Source organism: Schistocerca americana, chromosome 2 (genome assembly GCF_021461395.2).
Source record: "Schistocerca americana isolate TAMUIC-IGC-003095 chromosome 2, iqSchAmer2.1, whole genome shotgun sequence".
Lineage (NCBI taxonomy): Eukaryota > Metazoa > Arthropoda > Insecta > Orthoptera > Acrididae > Schistocerca > Schistocerca americana.
Window position 1 is genome coordinate 750,461,090 of NC_060120.1, and position 19,448 is coordinate 750,480,537.

A 19,448-nucleotide genomic window follows, 5' to 3' on the forward strand; every position below is an offset into this window, starting at 1 on the left:
TGTTGACCTGCACCTAGGAAGTCAGTTGGTATTTATTTAATAACAGTAAATCTATCGTTGTTTGTGAAAATCTGAAGTGTTGTTACAAACTTGTTAGATATTGATGGCTAACTTCATCAAAGGCTTTCTCTAACTCTTATGTTCAGTAGCCCTAGTGTTTGTGCCTGATGCTTCCATGAACAGAAGGTCATATCTCTTAAGGAGCAAATTACAGCTCTAATACTTTCATTAGTTACACTAAACATCTTTTCTGACCAGAGGTTTCTGAAGGAGTTTGCTTTAATCTTGCCACTATGAACCAAGAAATTATTTTCAACTCTAGGCATAACAATTTTATTGGCATTATATCTGCTGTTCTTCATAGTATCAGTTTCTGGGGAACAAATATGATGATTCTAAGTTCTTCTTTCTTTATCAGAGTATAGGCATATCAACATCACTGTGCGCACTTCCCCCCCCCCCCCCCCCCCTCCCTCTCTCTCTCTCTCTCTCTCTCTCTCTCTCTCTCTCTCTCGCACTGTCCAGTTTTTGTAAATATTTTTTTACGCGTTACTGACTAGTATATTACATTACCATATGTAGCCAGTGTGTTACTTGTATGTCTCTGTTTCCACTTTTTTCAGTCATATGTTGTTGTTGTTGTTGTTGTTGTTGTTGTGGTGGTCTTCAGTCCTGAGACTGGTTTGATGCAGCTCTCCATGCTCCTCTATCCTGTGCAAGCTTCTTCATCTCCCAGTACCTACTGCAACCTACATCCTTCTGAATCTGCTTGGTGTATTCATCTCTTGGTCTCCCTCTACGATTTTTACCCTCCACGCTGCCCTCCAATACTTAATTGGTGATCCCTTGATGCCTCACAACGTGTCCTACCAACCGATCCCTTCTTCTAGTTAAGTTGTGCCACAAACTTCTCTTCTCCCCAATCCTATTCAACACCTCGTCATTAGTTATGTGATCTACCCATCTAATCTTCAGCATTCTTCTGTAACACCACATTTCGAAAGCTTCTATTCTCTTCTTGTCCAAACTATTTATCGTCCATGTTTCACTTCCATACATGGCTACACTCCATACAAATACTTTCAGAAACGACTTCCTGACACATAAATCTATGCTCTATGTTAACAAATTTCTCTTCTGGAGAAACGCTTTCCTTCCCGTTGCCAGTCTACATTTTATATCCTCTCTACTTCGACCATCATCAGTTATTTTGCTCCCCAAACAGCAAAACTCCTTTACTACTTTATGTGTCTCATTTCCTAATCTAACTCCCTCAGCATCACCCGATTTAATTAGACTACATTCCGTTATCCTCGTTTTGCTTTTGTTGATATTCATCTTATATTTTCCTTTCAAGACACTGTCCATTCCATTCAACTGCTCTTCCAAGTCCTTTGTTGTCTCTTGACAGAATTACAATGCCATCGGCGAACCTCAAAGTTTTTATTTCTTCTCCATGGATTTTAATTCCTACTCCGAATTTTTCTTTTGTTTCCTTCACTGCTTGCTCAATATACAGATTGAATAACATCGGGGAGAGGCTACAACCCTGTCTCGCTCCCTTCCCAACCACTGCTTCTCTTTCATGCCTCTCAACTCTTATAACTGCCATTTTTTTTCTATACAAATTGTAAATAGCCTTTCGCTCCCTATATTTTACCCCTGCCACCTTCAGAATTTGAAACAGAATATTCCAGTCAACATTGTCAAAAGCTTTCTGTAAGTCTACAAATGCTAGAAACGTAGGTTTGCCTTTCCTTAATCTAGCTTCTAAGATAAGTCTTAGGGTCAGTATTGCCTCACATTTTCCAATATTTCTACGGAATCCAGACTGATCTTCCCTGAGGTCGGCTTGTACTATTTTTTCCATTCGTGTGTAAAGAATTCGCGCTAGTATTTTGCAGCTGTGACTTATTAAACTGATAGTTCGGTAATTTTAACATCTGTCAACACCTGGTTTCTTTGGGATTGGAATTATTATATTCTTCTTGAAGTCTGAGGGTATTTCGCCTGTCTCATACATCTTGCTCACCAGATGGTAGAGTTTCGTCAGGACTGGCTCTCCCAAGGCCGTCAGTAGTTCTAATAGAATGTTGTCTACTCCCAGGGCCTTGTTTCGACTCAGGTCTTTCAGTGCTCTGTCAAACCCTTCACGCAGTATCATATCTCCCATTTCATCTTCATCTACATTCTCTTCCATTTCCATAATATTGTCCTCGAGTACATCACCCTTGTATAGACCGTCTATATACTCCTTCCACCTTTCTGCTTTCCCTTCTTTGCTTAGAACTGGATTTCCATCTGAGCTTTTAATATTCATACAAGTGATTCTCTTTTCTCCAAAGGTCTCTCTAATTTTCGTGTAGGCAGTATCTAGCCTATCACTAGTGATATAAACCTCTACATCCTTACATTTATCCTCTAGCCATCCCTGCTTAGCCATTTTGCACTTCTGTCAATCTCATTTTTGAGATGTTTGTATTCCTTTTTGCCTGCTTCATTTACTGCATTTTTATATTTTCTCCTTTCATCAATTAAATTAAATGATTCTTCTGTTACCCAAGGATTTCTACTAGCCCTCGTCTTTTTACCTGCTTGATCCTCTGCTGCCTTCACTACTTCATCCCTCAAAGCTACCCATTCTTCATCTACTGTATTTCTTTCCTCCAGTCCTGCCATTTGTTCCCTTGCGCTCTCCTTGAAACTCTGTACAACCTCTGGTTCAGACAGTTTATCCAGATCCCATCTCCTAAAGTTCCCACCTTTCTGCAGTTTCTTCAGTTTTAATCTGCAGTTCATAACCAATAGAGCGTTTGGTCAGAGTCCACATCTGCCCCTGGAAATGTCTTACAATTTAGAACCTGGTTCCTAAATCTGTCTTACCATTATATAATCTATCTGAAGTGTCCAGGCTTCTTCCATGTATACAACATTCTTTTATGATTCTTGAACCAAGTGTTAGCTATGATTAAGTTGTGATCTGTGCAAAATTCTACCAGGCGGCTTCCTCTTTCATTTCTTACCCCCAATCCATATTCACCTACTACATTTCCTTCTCTCCCTTTTCCTACTACCGAATTCCAGTCATCCATGACTATTACATTTTCGTATCCCTTCACTATCTGAATAATTTCTTTTATTTCGTCATACATTTCTTCAATTTCTTCGTCATCTGCAGAGCTAGTTGGCATATAAATTTGTACTATTGTAGTAGGTGTGGGCTTCGTGTCTATCATGGTCACAATAATGCATTCACTATGCTGTTTGTAGTAGCTTACCCGCATTCCTATTTTTTTATTCATTATTAAACCTACTCCTGAATTATCCCTATTTGACTTTGTATTTATAACGCTGTATTCACCTGACCAAAAGTCTTGTTCCTCCTGCCACCGAACTTCACTAATTCACACTATATCTAACTTTAACCTATCCATTTCCCTTTTTAAATTTTCTAACCTACCTGCCCGATTAAGGGATCTGACATTCCATGCTCCGATCCGTAGAACGCCAGTTTTATTTCTCCTGATAACGTCCTCTTGAGTAGTCCCCGCCCGGAGATGCGAATGGGGGACTATTTTACCTCCGGAATATTTTACCCAAGAGGACGCCATCATCATTAACCATACAGTAAAGCTACATGCCCTCAGGAAAAATTACGGCTGTAGTTTCCCCTTACTTTCAACCGTTCACAGTACCAGCACAGCAAGGCCGTTTTGGTTAGTGTTACAAGGCCAGATCAGTCAATCATCCGGACTGTTGGCTCTGCAACTACTGAAAAGGCTGCTGCCCCTCTTCAGGAACCACACGTGTGTGTGGCCTCTCAACAGATACCCCTCCGTTGTGGTTGCACCTTTGGTACGGCTATCTGTATCGCTGAGGCACGCAAGCCTTCCCACCACCCACCAACGGCAAGGTCCGTGGTTCATTTGGGGGGGGGGGGGGGGCAGTCGTATGTAAGGTAACAAATACTCCACTCCTCATCTGTTAGATGCCTGTAATCCTTACAGATAATAATTTTCCCCTGTAATTTGCTTTTCTGCAGTTCTAAAATTTTCTTTTGGAATTTTTAAAAATTGCTTTTGTTGATCTTATCTGTCATCTATTTTTCCTTGCAGTTCACAGGTGGTAAAGATAGTAGTACTCTGTTATTTCTCCTGGTCCTCCCACCATTCGGTCACATTGTGGAAAAAAAATTTTCAGTTAACTCATGATTTGTAACAAACACTGAACTCATTTTCCGATGTCGTGTATAGCAAGCCACAATTTAATTATCAGTATCCTCTGCCAATTATTTTGGGATGCGTTAGATCTTTTGTTTTAACAGTTACAACAAAATGGTTGGAAAATGTGATGGGTATTACATTGTAATCTTGCATAGTTATTCCTGTTGCGAAGTAGTCTGTCAAGCCATGAAGTTGCTGCTGCCTAGACATATGCCTCGTGAGTACGTGTGATGGCAAATTGTTCAACTGCATCTTTATGTTTAGCCCTCTAATCATGATTTGCTGGGTGCTACAGAAGGGTGTTGTGCCTTTTGAATCCATTGCCCTTAAAATGTAATAAAAATCTACTATGTAATAATAATGCTGATGATGTTGATACCTTTTGCTTGTCTCAAAAAATACAGGCGATCATCACTGAAAACCTTTTCCCTTGCTGCTCTGTTATTTGAACCAGAGGTATTGTAGAGGTTTAAAAAGATTATCCCATTCGGAACATCTTTGACAATGCATCCTTGCAGCTCTTCTTCTATACACTATAATTCTAATCCATTCTTGGTTAAAATAAAGCAACCTCTTCCGCCGCAGCCAACTTTGTTGTATACATTGTGTGTCTGAAAGAAATGTATTTCTTCACAAATGACTGCTTGCAAAAAGGCAAGGCTGGTATCATTCGTTTTAAGAAATTTCCCCAAAATTGTTCATCTCTCTTTTTTTTTTAATTTTTAATCCCACAAATATTTAAAGTTATGAGCGTTTGCAATCTTCTACTTTTCTTGCAGTTAATAGTTGATATTTTCCAATTTATTCATGTGTTTTATTTTTTGTTGTCCAGATTCATTTTCTGATTGTATCATATCAACCTGTGCTTCATCTTCATGTTGTGTTCTTTTCTTCATTCTTCATTTTAGGACATGCAACATTAAATTTAGTTTGACCTTCACCTTTGACAATTGTGCTGCACTTTGGTGTTTGAGCAACTTATTATTGCTGCATTACACTTGGTAGTTTGTCAGTGAGAGAGATTTCGAAGCATGTTTCACTTTATTTACATGTTTACTGTTTTCATTATTATTTTTTACTTGAAATGTTTGTTTGTTGTTGTTGCTTTATAGTCTGCTATATTCCTTTTTCATCACTTGTTTACTTTCCTGTCGTGTTAGACTCAAGTGGTCTGTTACATTTGGTTGTTGTGCCTGATGTATCATAGCTTTCACTTGCTTTAAGAGTACCACCTCAAGACAGGCTGGTAAATTCATTCCATTATCAGATTTCTGCTTCCTTGGAGTTTTTGATGATTTTCCTCTATCTTCTTCTGTCATTTTCAATAAATTCCTGCACCAACCGCTTTTATGCTGTTTTCTTGTATTGTAGTTGCGGGTTGGAATTGAATACTACTTCCCCTCCTATCTTTTTGTCCAATAAAACTGTTCTTGTTTCTTCAATCAAAGTTTGAAGGAAGTCTTCAAATGAGACTAATGGTTGTTCTGCATACTGTTACTTCCTACATTAATGGCAAGGTATCTTATTCTGTAGATGTCTGATGCAGTGTTGTAGATCATTCCTTAAAACACACCACCGCTGCAGGCCATTTTTTGCGAATTTGCGCTGACTTGTTTCACTAGTGACATGTAGATTATGTTCTGGGTAGATAACACGCCGTACACCCAGATACAGTAATGTGGGAGTGAACCTCAAGTTTTATGAACACTTGCATTGACTGTAAACTGTTATAACACTGGATTTTGTGCCTACTGGACCTTATTTCAAATTCAGTTTGAAAGAACCTGTGTTAAGTGATTGTTTCCTAGTTCTGGGGAAGATTCAAAATTCTAGCAGTTTCCAGTTCACTGTTTACATTACAGGTGTCAGTCATGCTAACAGCACCATCACGAATGGTGAAATTCAAACTCCCACTTAGTTTTCATTAAAATCTTGTCCAGCAAACCAGAGTTATACAAGAACACAACATACTTTCCATTCTCTATCTGGGTGAATTCAGGAGTATCTCCTGAAACACAGAAGTTATCATGCAACCGATCATGCATTTCCAAGGCAGTAGGTGGAACATTGTAGCATTCTCATTGAAAAAGCACGTTAGTGTATTTTTTCTGAGAGATCTCAAAGACATAGGCAATGAGTGGGAACCACTGAATACAAAGGAAGCCTACTTAATAAGATTCATTGTTTACAAAACCGAGAAAATTTACAGCAGATCCATTAAGAACTGTTAATAGTTCCACATATCTGACCACAGAGCACTAAGACCGATAGTTACCAAGATGTTTCAATGTCTTTTTAAAATTTTGTGAGCAATCTGGATGTCCAACATTGTTTATGTTGTTGGCATGATTATGCCATCACACTGAATGATACTATTATTTTTAAGGCTTTAGAGTATCATGACAAATTCTTTTTCATTGATTAGTCACAAATGGTTATTTAACTGGGACCGTGGGATCCATTTCAACGTGACAAATCAAGAATGCTGCTGAATTTCCATCATTTCCTGAAGATGGATTTCCAAACTGAACGTCATGTATGGTAGTTGTAGAAACTATTCTCAGCAGAGATGTTGTCAGACCCTTAATATTTTGTCTGCACAACTGTCTGAAATATCCAGGTGTGACCAACACACAGCTGAGCTAAATGGGAAATGTACAGGAAAATTTGGCGTCTTCACACCTGCATGGTTCCCACTTAGACTGACATAAATCGGAGGCTTTGGTCATAGCTTGACAGTGTGTTCATCACACCTGAAGATGTTTATCAGTTGAACTGATGAGATATTATCTGATGTCAAGCCTGAGAACCATTTCTACAACTAATGCATTGGGAAAGCCTCAAGTTTTTCAACATCTGCAGAACAATTAAATTAAATTTTGCAAAGGATTTCGATAGATAAAGGGCAGTGCGGTGAAAGGAAACAGCCCAATAAATAGAAACTGATATCATTTTTGAGTATGGGATCCACAATGCCACTAAAAAACAAAATCATCATTGACATTCTTTGTGATGAAAATGCTGTTGACCAATGTGATCTAGAAGAGTCTGAACGTTGTCCACTGCCATATGATTACAATTGACTGCAGAGGATATTTTGCTGTGGCTTGTAAAAGTTCTCAAGTCCTGGTGCTGACGTGGTAAATTTTGCTGCAGTGTGGAGCACTTGTTGAAATCACACTACTACACATTGCTTCCACAGTGGGGAATGCCTTACCCTTTTTGTCATTGGAATTCTTATTGTGAGCACTTTGGGGTATGTATGTGCCTTGGCATTGTATCCCTTCTTTCCTTTCTTTGTTAATTAATTTAAAGGCTATTGTGCCCATACATGATGATATTTTGTACAGTCTGTTGTAATGTTTGCACTGATTTATGGAGTACATCTTGTTTGCTAGATCAGTGCATTTTTGTTTAAGATCTGAAACTGCTCTCTTAACTTGAAGTCTTTTTCTTTCTTAAGATTGAGAACATTTTTACTACTTCCTGTGGATTTACCTCCATTTTTTATTTGTACAGAGCTGTGCTGGCCTATTTTTTGATTCATAGTGGCAGTTGCTGTGTTACCACTACAAAGAATTTCTTAAATGATTATGCTTCACAACACTGCATCTGTTAAGTGTGTCCCATTCTTTATTTACAGATTCCAGTTATATGTTTTACAGTAACTTGTGAATTTTGTTTCTATGTAGTGGACGAGTAAAATAAATGTTTGGTTGTTGGTATTTTGGATTGCTGAGCTGCCATGGGAAAAAAGAATCACATACTGAATCTTACCTACAAAGCTAAAGTAAAATTATAGGTTATAGTCAAGTCAAGAGATTTTTATGTTATATAATATTAGATTTAGTGTGGCTAAGAATACAAAGATATTGATGGATTTGGTGAGAGGCATAAAGATGTGGGGAGGGGGAGGATGGGCTTGAGAAAAAAGTGACTGATGGGTGGGAGGGAGCAGCAGCAAGTGGATGGGATGGACATGTGGCATCAGTGTACTTACCCTGGCAGCATCAGGGTAGTCGGGTGTGACACTCAAGTTTTATGTGAAGGAGTGGACTGGAAGGTTGAAGATGAAGTAGGGGAAGTGGGAGCCTGCAGAGAGGGAGGTGTAAATTGAATGAAGTGAGGGTGATTGTGGCAGGAGTGGAGATGGGTTTGGGATAGGTTTTAGCAGAAATCAAGACCAGGGCAATTTTATTATGAAAGGATGTGTTGTAATGACAATTACCATCTGCATAGTGAAGAGAATCTGATATGGGGGGGGGGGGGGGGGGGGGAGAGTGATGGATTGTGAACCAGCCATTGAAGTACTTAAGATGACCCTGATTATAAGACAACTCACTTTTTCTTTCTTTTTTTCGCAAGAAGCTTCTTTAGAAAATTTCATATCAACATATTCTGACTAATCAGGATTACAAACTGTTTTATAAACAAAAAAGAAATGGTTTACTTTAATTTGCAGACCTATTCCTTTTTATATTTTTCACTTACTGACCCTCTCAATTTTTCATCATTATCCTAACAGAACAGCTGTGAAATTTATATCTTCATTGTCACAAATATTTGGCTGTTTCTTCCAAATAAGATGTGATTTCTGATGTTGAGGTTACTGTGGGACCTGAGAACACAGCTGCTTTTATCCATATACATATTGGATTTTACTTTTGTGCCGACATGAGGGTGTTACAATGTCATTTGCTTCCAAACGTATCATCAACCCATCACTCTCCCATTGGCTGCTGTAAGTAGCAGCATCTTCCTGTCATACATCATGGTGAGTGTTAACAACATTGTAGCACGAAACATAAGTACACCACTGCTCCTTATCTCGATATGTACCATCTCGTGCAGAAGTGAATACTGTTGTTGAATATTTGTGCAACTTTGAAGTCAATTCAATTCCAAATATGAATAGGTTCAGGCAAACTGCAATTGAAACATGGTAGGTGTTTCTAAACAACTGAAGTACACAGTATAAATTGCACATGTCTGGCATCGTGTCGTAATTTGCTGCCTGCCCCTACAGCCAAGCTCATATCAGTGTTTCCCCGTCTAAATCTTTTGTAGTGCTGTGGCTGAGCACCTTTACTTAAAAGGCAGCATTAATGTTTGTATCCATGTATATTTTTGAGCTTTTATTGCAAACCTGTTTGAATACAAAAAGAGTTTGCAAGGGGATAGAATGTAGTGCTATTTCCTCCTGTGTTTCACAAAACTTTCAGATTCTAAGCAGAGCAATTGATCGTTGTAGTGCCTAGTTCATAGTTTCACCCGTATCCTTTCCACTAACGCTGCGCGAGTCAAATGTCACATGATTGTTCAAGCAACGTCGATACTGTATCTAGCACTTTGGCATATCAGGAAATCTTGAACCTGTTCAAATGCGAGTATCATTTGCCCAGACCTGCCCTTTTGAATTCTTCAAAATAAATCTGCATGTGACCTCAATATTCAAAGCTTCATCTGTAAATTGAACAACATAAAAGTGTTAAACTCAGCAGCAATAGTTTAATCTGTGAATGCATGATGAGCCTGTATTTTTCGAATGACAAATTTGGGAAAAAATGTTTTAATATTGGATTAAATACAGTATATTCTGCCATTGAGTGGTCAGTTTTGCTCTTAGTCACTGGTGGTGTATATTTGTGTACTCTGGTAATTACTTCTGAAGAAGGACATCATCAGGGAGCTTAGCAACATTTTCAGCCTTGTTTAGACGAGGCTTTTCGTTTATAATAAGTTGGTGTCAAACAGTGGAAAAATCCATGTTGGAATATAACAATATTATGAAAAGGAAAGTTTCTGCTCACCATGTAGTGGAGATGCTGAGCCGCAGATAGGCACACCAAAAAGACTGTCACAAATAAGCTTTCGGTCGACAAGACCTTCATCAAAAATAGATGATGCCTGCCCCCGCCCCCCAGCGCGCGCGCACACACACACACACACCCACCCACACACACACACACACACACACACACACACACACAACTGCTGACGAAGGCAGGAAGAGAAGGCATTCGTGCCTGACATTTACAAGGAGTGCCGAGAACCTGGGTCTTAGCGTGTGTCAAAAAAGGATAGCGCACAGACGAATACCTGCACAAACTTCCAAATCATCAATAAGAGTTTCAAAAGAGGAATGAATAATATGCTTGTAACATGGAGGAGAATTAATATGTGAGCTTGAGCACCTCAGACATAAGATGCAACAACTGGAATGTGTTCTAAGGGGTAACAGGTACTCTGCCAGCTGCATGCGAAGTGACATGTTCGAAGAAGTAGTATCGGGTATAACTTTTTCTGCCATACATCCCCAGGGTAATGGACAGAATCTGTCACATATTGCGCAAACATGGCGTAAAGACTATTTACAAATTGTCCAAGAAAATTAATGTCCCTGGTTGGCAAATGGTAAAAGGAGACAACTCCTGTTGTTGGGAATATACCGCATACTGTTTACACATGGAAAAGTTTATATTGGAATGACTGGACCGTCCATCAACACCAGGATCATTGAATATACACTGTATTGCAGGCTGTGACAGGTGGAGAAATCGGCTGTGGCAGAGCATGTGCTGTGTGAGACCGACCATGTAATAAAATTTAGCAACATGTAGGTTCTTGCTGTGGAGAAGAGCTACAGCAGTAATGACCAGGGAAGAAAAATGTCTGCCAAAGATCCCAAACTGGTAGCCAACAGGCAATATTTCAACAAGTAGATACAAAAGTCTCAACAATTATAATCCTCCACTGCCTTTGGCTGACCGAACTGCACTGTCTTCCTTGACATCCAAATTAAGGGGACAATATAATGAAAAGGAAAGTTGCTACTAACTGTATAGCGGAGATACTAAGTTGCAGATAGACGCAACAAAAAGACTGCCACAAATAAAGCTTTCAGCCAATAAGGCCTTCGTCAAAATCAAAACAAACACACACACACACACACACACACACACACACACACACACACATGCGCGCGCGCTACGACAGCTCACGCTTCATTTGTGACAGTCTTCTTGTTGTGCCTATCTGCTACTCAGAATCTCCACTATATGGTGAGGAGCAACTTCCTTTTCATTAAATTAAAGAGACAAAAATTTTATTTCTTTATAATGTGTTCACATAGCCAGTGTTACTTACTTATCTGTCAGCCAAAGTAAGTAGTAGGTGCAGGACATTGTGACTGCTAGCCAAACGATGTTGCATTGACCTTTGAGCTTCACATTGGGAATCAGTCAGTTTGGCAGCTTTTGGCACTGTCAGCGAATAAATCATTAATGTCACGGTTAAATGGAAAGAAATTTCTTGGAGCACTTTATTACTGACCAGTTGGAGAAATCCTGATGTTATGATCCACATGTAATCTTTTGGCAAAATAAGTCTAGAAATTAAACAACAGTATTGTTCACTGACAGAAATACCATCATCAGTACAATGGTGGGTTCTTTAGGTCCAAAAGGAGAATGAGTGGAAAGTAGAACATGTAAAATATTATTTCACTTCATAACAAGACTGGTATACTTAACTTTGTATAATCCATTTCCACAGGAATATTCTGATTTTGTATAACTACCTCTGACTGTTAAAGTATCACAGGATACAGACAGATCTACAAGACTCTTCATTCGAAGTATGTAGATATATGCTCATGTACATAAAAAACAGCATACCTTGAACAACTAGAGATAGGATGTTCATATTCACAGGACAGGTATATTAGTATGTTTTGCAGAAATGATTAGCATTTCAGTCACCTCGCTTTAGCATGTGTCCTGTTACCTAGTAGTCGCAGGGTCTGTCATGAAGCCTGATAATTTGTCCCATGCGTGATGGCATTGACACATATAAAGCACGAGTGGTATCCTGTGGTATAACCATCCATGGTGCATTCAACTGGTTCCAGAGTTCATCTGTAGTGGTTATCATTGGGTTACAGCACTGCAACTGCCATTTCATCATATTACACATATTTTCGACCGGTGACAAGCCTGGTGATGTTCCGGGCCAGGGCAAAAGGCTGACATCCTGTGACACCAAGAATTCACGTGTTTGTGCAGCAACATGTGGTAGTTGTGCGTTGCCTTGCTGAAAAAATGGCATCTGGGGTGTTTTGCAGAAATGGTATGGTTACAGGTCACAGGATGTCATTCACATAGGTCACACTGATCACAGCACCCTGCACAAGCACCAAACTGTGGTTTGTGGTTGTACATAATGGCACCCCACACCATAGGGCCTCGAGTTGGTGCCTCCCCGTACCTGCGGCAAACCCAAGTGAAACTCGTCATTTTCAGACAGACATAACCTGGATTCATCCGAAAAACACTATCTGATTCCATTCCTGTTCACAGTGACATTGTTCCATACACCATTGCCATCTAGCGTGTTTCCACACATTCGTGTAAGGTAGGTGGAGAAGTGTATTATGCGCATGTAATCTATGCCATAATAAATGGCGACATACTGTCACCCCCTGATAGTGTACAATGAGTTACGCTGTTCTACCAGAGCTGAGGATGACACGGATGTGGTCTGGATCGTATGACCTCACCCATCTTGTCGTGTTCTGCGTCCCTCCATGAACCATCCTGCACACACCCATTGCACTGCTGAGCCATCCTGCACACACCCATTGCACTGCTGAGCCATCCTGCACACACCCATTGCACTGCTGCAGCACGTCATTACATACGAGCAGCAATTTCACATTCTGTCCTGCCCATAATGCACCCTCTTTTAAACTCACTGATACGATGGTATGGTTTGTGCATATGTCTGCGAGGCATTCTGCACGTCTGCTCAAGTCACAGTGATCCATTACCTTCAGTTTACAGCAACAACGAGAGCTGCAGGTACCGTTTTACTGATAGGTGGTGTTCTCGTCTGATATTGATGTCAACCTTGAACCTGCAGGCTTATGTGATTCAGATTTTTTTTTAAATTTACATGAGTGTAATATTCCCACTTTAGCATAAAATATTAAATACGCTGGTGCCCCATCTAACACAATGCAGCCATATTAAACATTGATCACGGACTGGGACTTAGCGTTCCTGTGCTCAGTTGGCCTGTACATTGGCACCTTGGTGTGTTAGCACTGCAAAGTGGAGAGAGGGTCTGGCTCAACCGGCATATCCCGTTCATTGTTGCAGTTTGCTATGAGACCTCATTACCTTCTCTGGTATTGATGTGAGGCGCTGACTTTGTTATGGTATCGCTGTCTTTTGACTGTACCACAAGTATCCTGGCATATCAGAGCATTAAACCCCCTACGGGCTGTTTTGTGACCACAGATTGTCTTGAGGTGCTTATTGACTTCACTGTTATTTACAGTATTATCGTTCAGTGTTCTCCCTCCATTGAAGGTGATTTCTGATAAGCACATCTTGTAACTTTTGCTGTTTTGCCTTGTCACTTGATGGTAGTGACAAGTAGGGGTGTTAATCTAAGACCAATTTCAGTGTTAAATTTTTGCCATTTATGATCGTTTCTGGCAGCTTTCTTTCTCCCCCTCCCCAATCCCCCCACCCCTCCCCCTCAACTTTCTCTCTCCCGGTGTTCATTTATTAGACATTACCTATCGCACTTATTTATGTTGTTGAAAAAAAAATTGTTATACCTATTAAGTATAATCAGAGAGAGAGAGAGAGAGAGAGAGAGAGAGAGAGAGAGAGAGAGAGAGAGACCTCTTCAGCCACATACTATCAAGCTACGGAAAACTTTTCAAAAGGGATCATTGTCATAATTTCCATGCTCTCTTCAGAGAGGTCACACTTCGAATGTGTAAACGCTTCAACACACACACACACACACACACACACACACACACACACACACACACCACTTCACTGCCATGTTGTACTTCACTGGAGGATCACATGGCCACCTGACACCAGTTCTTCAATGCAAGGTGGTCAGAGTGCTCTTTTAAGGGTGTGATTAATATTTTGTCTGTTGCTGTTGCGCATATTTGTTATTCAACACTTACAGAGACAGAACAGCAGCTTAGGAGACAGCAGTAGTGTTCATAAGTTGTTTTGTTTAATACCTAATGTCACAGGTTGCAAATTAAGACAGTTAGTTGATGTTGTTAGTCTTTAAATATGTAACCCTCTTCTGTGATGTTTGAGCTACAAAAATGAAGTCAATTGTTGTTGATAATCTGCAAGTTTATTTTATTCCAATCTCAAAGTAATAATGCCCCATTTTTAAAAATTAATTTTGTATAAGAAAATAATATTTCTGGTACCTGCAGAGCCCAAGAATTCCTTGCCGTCAATGCATCTTGCGTATAAAACTTTTCCAACTCTTATTTTGTCTCAAAAATTATTTGAAGTCTTTAAGTAAAATACTTTGTAAGGCAAGCGAGAATGTGATTTCCAGATTATTATAGGTGAGTGATATAGCAGTAGTTTTCAATTTCATCATCATCATCATCATCATCATCATCATCACTATTTTTGTGTGTAAAATATAGTGAGAAGTATATGGGAAGATGTGCTGTTGCAATTTGGATCACAAAATATTTCTTCTGATTATTATCTGATAAATTTCATTACTGTAGTTACTGGAGACTGATGTATTGAATTTTAATGTTTGAGCTTGTCTACATTGTTCTTTGAGTTACATTTTTTGTTTAACTAAATTTTGTAATGTGCTTATATAATATAATTTTCATTCACTATTTTAGCAATCCTCATTGATTCTTGTAGTTTTGTCCCTTCATATGTTGCAACAAGTTATTGGTGGTTTTCTTTTTATGTCCCCGTTATTATTAATGGCTTTCCAAATTGATATCTACTTTTTTTATTCACCATTGTGGGCTTATGTACAAATGCTATTGTATTAATCCGTTTTAAAGAAAGGTCAGTCATGCAATTTGATTGATTTTTAAACTGTATTAGAAGGTTTTAGTTTCTCTATTTCCTAGTATTTATCCCATCGTAATGAGATCTACTGTTTTCATGATTTGGCAGATTTATTTTATTTTAGCTTTGTGGCTGCATCCACCTCTTGCCACCATGTTCATCAGTTAACAAAAGGGAGGGAAATCACATTCACAGTTTATCTGTGAATCGTGTAAACTGTGTGCTGTGTCATCATATGATAACTGTTTGTGTACTGTATTTTTTGAGGTGTGGATTGAAAATTAGCGTAGCGTTTGCCTAAATGAGCATGGAAAATTGGCCTAAAACCTCACTCAGGCTGTTTTATGTACTAGACCAATGCTTGTTGATCTGCCACGCAGATTTGATTCTGGTCTGAAGTATGAGTGCTTAGAGATTATAAAATAAATGTAACATTGTCTGTGGGTGATCTGTAATCTTACCTTAAGTCTGATTTCTGTTTGACACATCTTAGTCTTGATCATTTTTAATACCTCCAACATTTGAAAGTGTCTTACGTTATGTAAGACCCTTTCAAACCTAAAAGCATGCTCTGTGAAATGTACCATTTTTTCTGCAGAAGCAGCTTACAAATCCACAACTGAAATTCTAACAACATATGTTTAAATATTGCACATGATACCATCATTTAGCAGGGCTTCTGATACATACAAATTGCTACTTGAAACTTGCACAGTTTGATACAGAAATGTTGAGGCATTTGTACATTTCAGCTTTTGCATTAGCATTTTTCTGGTGCTTTTTGCTAATTAAATAAATCACATGAAATGTGACAACTAACCCGCTTTTATCTTGCTTGGGGGTAACTGATTGCTGATGCTTTGCTGTTAGTTCTTTTGATTTTGATGCGGTTGTGCTTCTGTTAGAATTTAAGGTGCTAAAGTCCCTGTGATGGAAATTTGGCCTTGAATGAGTAGAGATTTATCCTCTGATTTTTTTCACATTTTAACTTCATAAATGCTTCTTTTGTAATCTTGTTCATATGTAAGTCATAGATAGTAGGCATTATTCTTACTGTCCTCTCATTTATCTGCACAGTGGTGTGTACATATAGATTTCCACACAAGTAGTTATGTGTTCCTTTATTACAGTGTGTACAGTCCACCCATAGTTGTGTGGGCATATGTATTTTCAAATGAGGAGCTACACAAGTGAAACAAAGAATTGCGTTATCCCATGTTGCTTCTGTTGTTAAGAGTTACTTTTTTCTGTTCTCCTTGGAAGGTGAAAGATTGACAATATTAAAAAGAACTGTGAATATTGTAGTGTCCAACAGTACCATTACTAAATCAGTTGGCTGGTCCGTGTTAGTCAATATCTCTTCACATGTCTGCAGAAATTAATTGAATTGCAAAATATAATAAGAAATCAAGAATATTAGGTGTCACACCTTCTATGGCGTAGTACCAATGGTGAAACACCCTTCGGTATCACATCCCACCATCTAAACAGTACGCTTCCTCTTCCAATGATAAGGCTGCTGAAATGCAAGTTTCTCGTTTACTGAGTTTCTCAAGTTCAGTTGCACCACAAACCCTTTGTAAAGCATTGTGAGGAAATTCAAATTTGTAACCAAGTTTGAATGTTATGTAAAAAGTGTGTTTCACCATTTCAGACTAGTTATTATACAAACATTGACTGCAAAACTAAATGAAAATGTTTCATCAGGGAGGTAGTATATTCATTTATATGAGCCAAGACAGAATTTTATTCCCTTTCCTAAAGCCCTTGTGCCCTTCCAGAAGTCTGCGTAATCTCTCAATACCTCTGACATCCTTAAGTAACAAAATGAATTGCTGTTTATCTAATAGATTTATACAGTGACACACTGTGGTGCAGGCGTTGTCAGTCATTGCAGTAATGGGGAAATTTCTAAATGAATTCTTTATTTTCTTGCTTATTGGTCATGCAGACTGCCTGTAATAGCCATATTTTTCAGAATATGTTTACATTTCCTCTAATTAACTACTCGTTCTTCGTTAGTTTATTTCACAACTAGTTGTTAGTTGACATCACAGCAGCTGAGAAGAGTGCTCCACCTACCATCTTCAAAGGTTGCCATGGGTCTGATGATGGTCATGTGATATGACCGAAACCGGTTCACCTTTGTTCTTGAAGCATACATGTTGTGATCAAGACTGAATTTTTGAAAGAAAAATTTTTAAAAATTTTTGATCACTATTCCAAAAATGTTTATTAAAATTGCATTTCACAACTGTTGCCACTATATTGTGTTGGTTCTTTCTGTGGTGGTCAAATGATGGCATTGAATGAAAATACTTATATTTTTGTTCTAGATTGCATTATGAATTATATAAATGAGTCTGACTAAATTAATCATAGTTTGTCCTCTGCCATTTTGTTGACTTGTAATGCCCAAAGAGGCAATAACACAGCAGTACTGCCTGTGATTGAAGTACTCACAAATTAAAAGTAGAAGTGGTAAATTCTTATTTAGTAGAGATAAAGAAGTGATACATTGTTTTTAACACTCATAGTAGCATGCGTTTTCTCAAGCTGTCTGGTGAAATGTGCTCTATGAAATTTGAAGTAAAATCTAAACTGCTAGCAAATTATTGAAACACATACTCCTAGAGAAAATGATATTTCAGTAAGGATTTTTAAAGGAAAAAAATTGAGACCCTGACTTCATTGTATATTGAGAAACATTTAGAAACCTCAGTTACATGGCATACTATTCTCAGTAGAAGAAACAAAAGGCGGTCAGTTTCTCTGTCAGATTTTAGAACTTAGTGGAAGGAACTAAGAGAAAATCTGTCAAACACACATGCAGAGTTTCTCATTGAATTTTGTAAATCACAGAAATGAAGATTCGGGACATTATTTACTGTGTCCAAATGTTGCACAGTACATCTGGGGCATACCCCTTTTCTATAGTGATACCTGTGAAGATGAAGGTTGCAGTTGTTGTTCGGAGATGAAGAGGATAGTGTAGCATGGAGAGCTGCATTATACCTGTCTTCGAACTGCTACTCTGATTCACTTAATCTGCTTTATATTTGATCTTGCTCATTCTTGATGCACATGCATCACTCAGAGAATAAAAGGATGAGTCGTTATCAACATTATATGTTTTTAAATACAATTCACTTATTGCAATACTAGAAAACCCATCCTTATTGTACTGTTCTTGTTATCAAAATAGAATACCTTCAGAAAAAACTCCCTGCGTGATGGCACAATGAGGCCTTTCAAAGGTAGTAACAACAAAGATGAAAAACACTTCATTTACTCCACGCTGCTTCAGTTGTATGTAGGAAGTTAGCATAGTGTACCAGTTCAGGATCTGAACATGAGTCCCTTTACTCCTGGCCAGTATGGTACAAATTACTTCAGTTGAGCGTGCCTCTCATCCTGCCTCAAAAGTCTGATAGCAGCCTGGGACAAGTTGAAGCCTTGAGTCTTTCCATGAAATATGCTCACATGTATGATAGGTAGTGGACTGTCCATGAAAGGCAGGGATCTGGCTTAGCACCATTCCAGCACACAGTTTTAACTTGTCTCAGTCACTCAGCAAGAACTCTTTAAACATATCAGACTCAATTATGTGTATCATCGATCTAATCAATCTTAATGAAACACATATACTTTGAAACTCCTTCTGAGTTCAGGCTGCAGAGACGGTAAAACCTGTTTAACTTCGTTTAAGAAGGAGGGTTTAGGTGGACAGAATAGTGCCGAAAGTGAATCATGACTCCCCCCTCCCCTCCGGTCCCCTTTGAAATCTTGCATTATGGTTAGATTGTATTTGGCACTAAAAGGGATTATATCTTTTGATATTGTATATCTGAAAGATGCTGTCACTTAAATTTTTGTGGCTATTGTTCCATTTCTCCTTGTAACAACTGAATGAATAATTAAGAAGAGACAGTTGCTGGTGAAAAGCCTGTATAATTATATCATTATTCAGTATGTCACAGGTGTAGTCTGTTAACATGATTTTGTAGGTAGAGAAAATTTGTTCTACTACTAATTTTAAGAAATTGTTAACATAGCTTGTTAATGACAGTAACATTTGTCCCATACCATTTCACTAGTGTTGGTAAAATAAGTTGTGGGTTGTTGAAATCACTTAGTTGTTCATCTTGGCTCCAGTTTACTAGCTTAAAAGCCTGTTGTGTAAAAAATCATTCAACAGCCAGTTGTATTGCCCAAACAATAAGTGTTGTAGCTGGATGATTATTGAAACTTTGCTTTGAGACTTGATGTTTCATGCTGTCACCAGCAATTACTACATTCTAAATTTTATATTCACATTGTAATTCTGTCACTTTAATATGCTATGTCCCAT

The 19,448-nt window shown here is 38.5% G+C and overlaps 1 protein-coding gene across 6 annotated transcripts in view; it reads left to right on the forward strand.

Moving 5' to 3' along the window:
* The window catches only part of LOC124594946, a 200,732-nt gene that overhangs the window by 116,942 nt on the left and 64,342 nt on the right, over positions 1-19,448 (forward strand). The window lies entirely within an intron of this gene.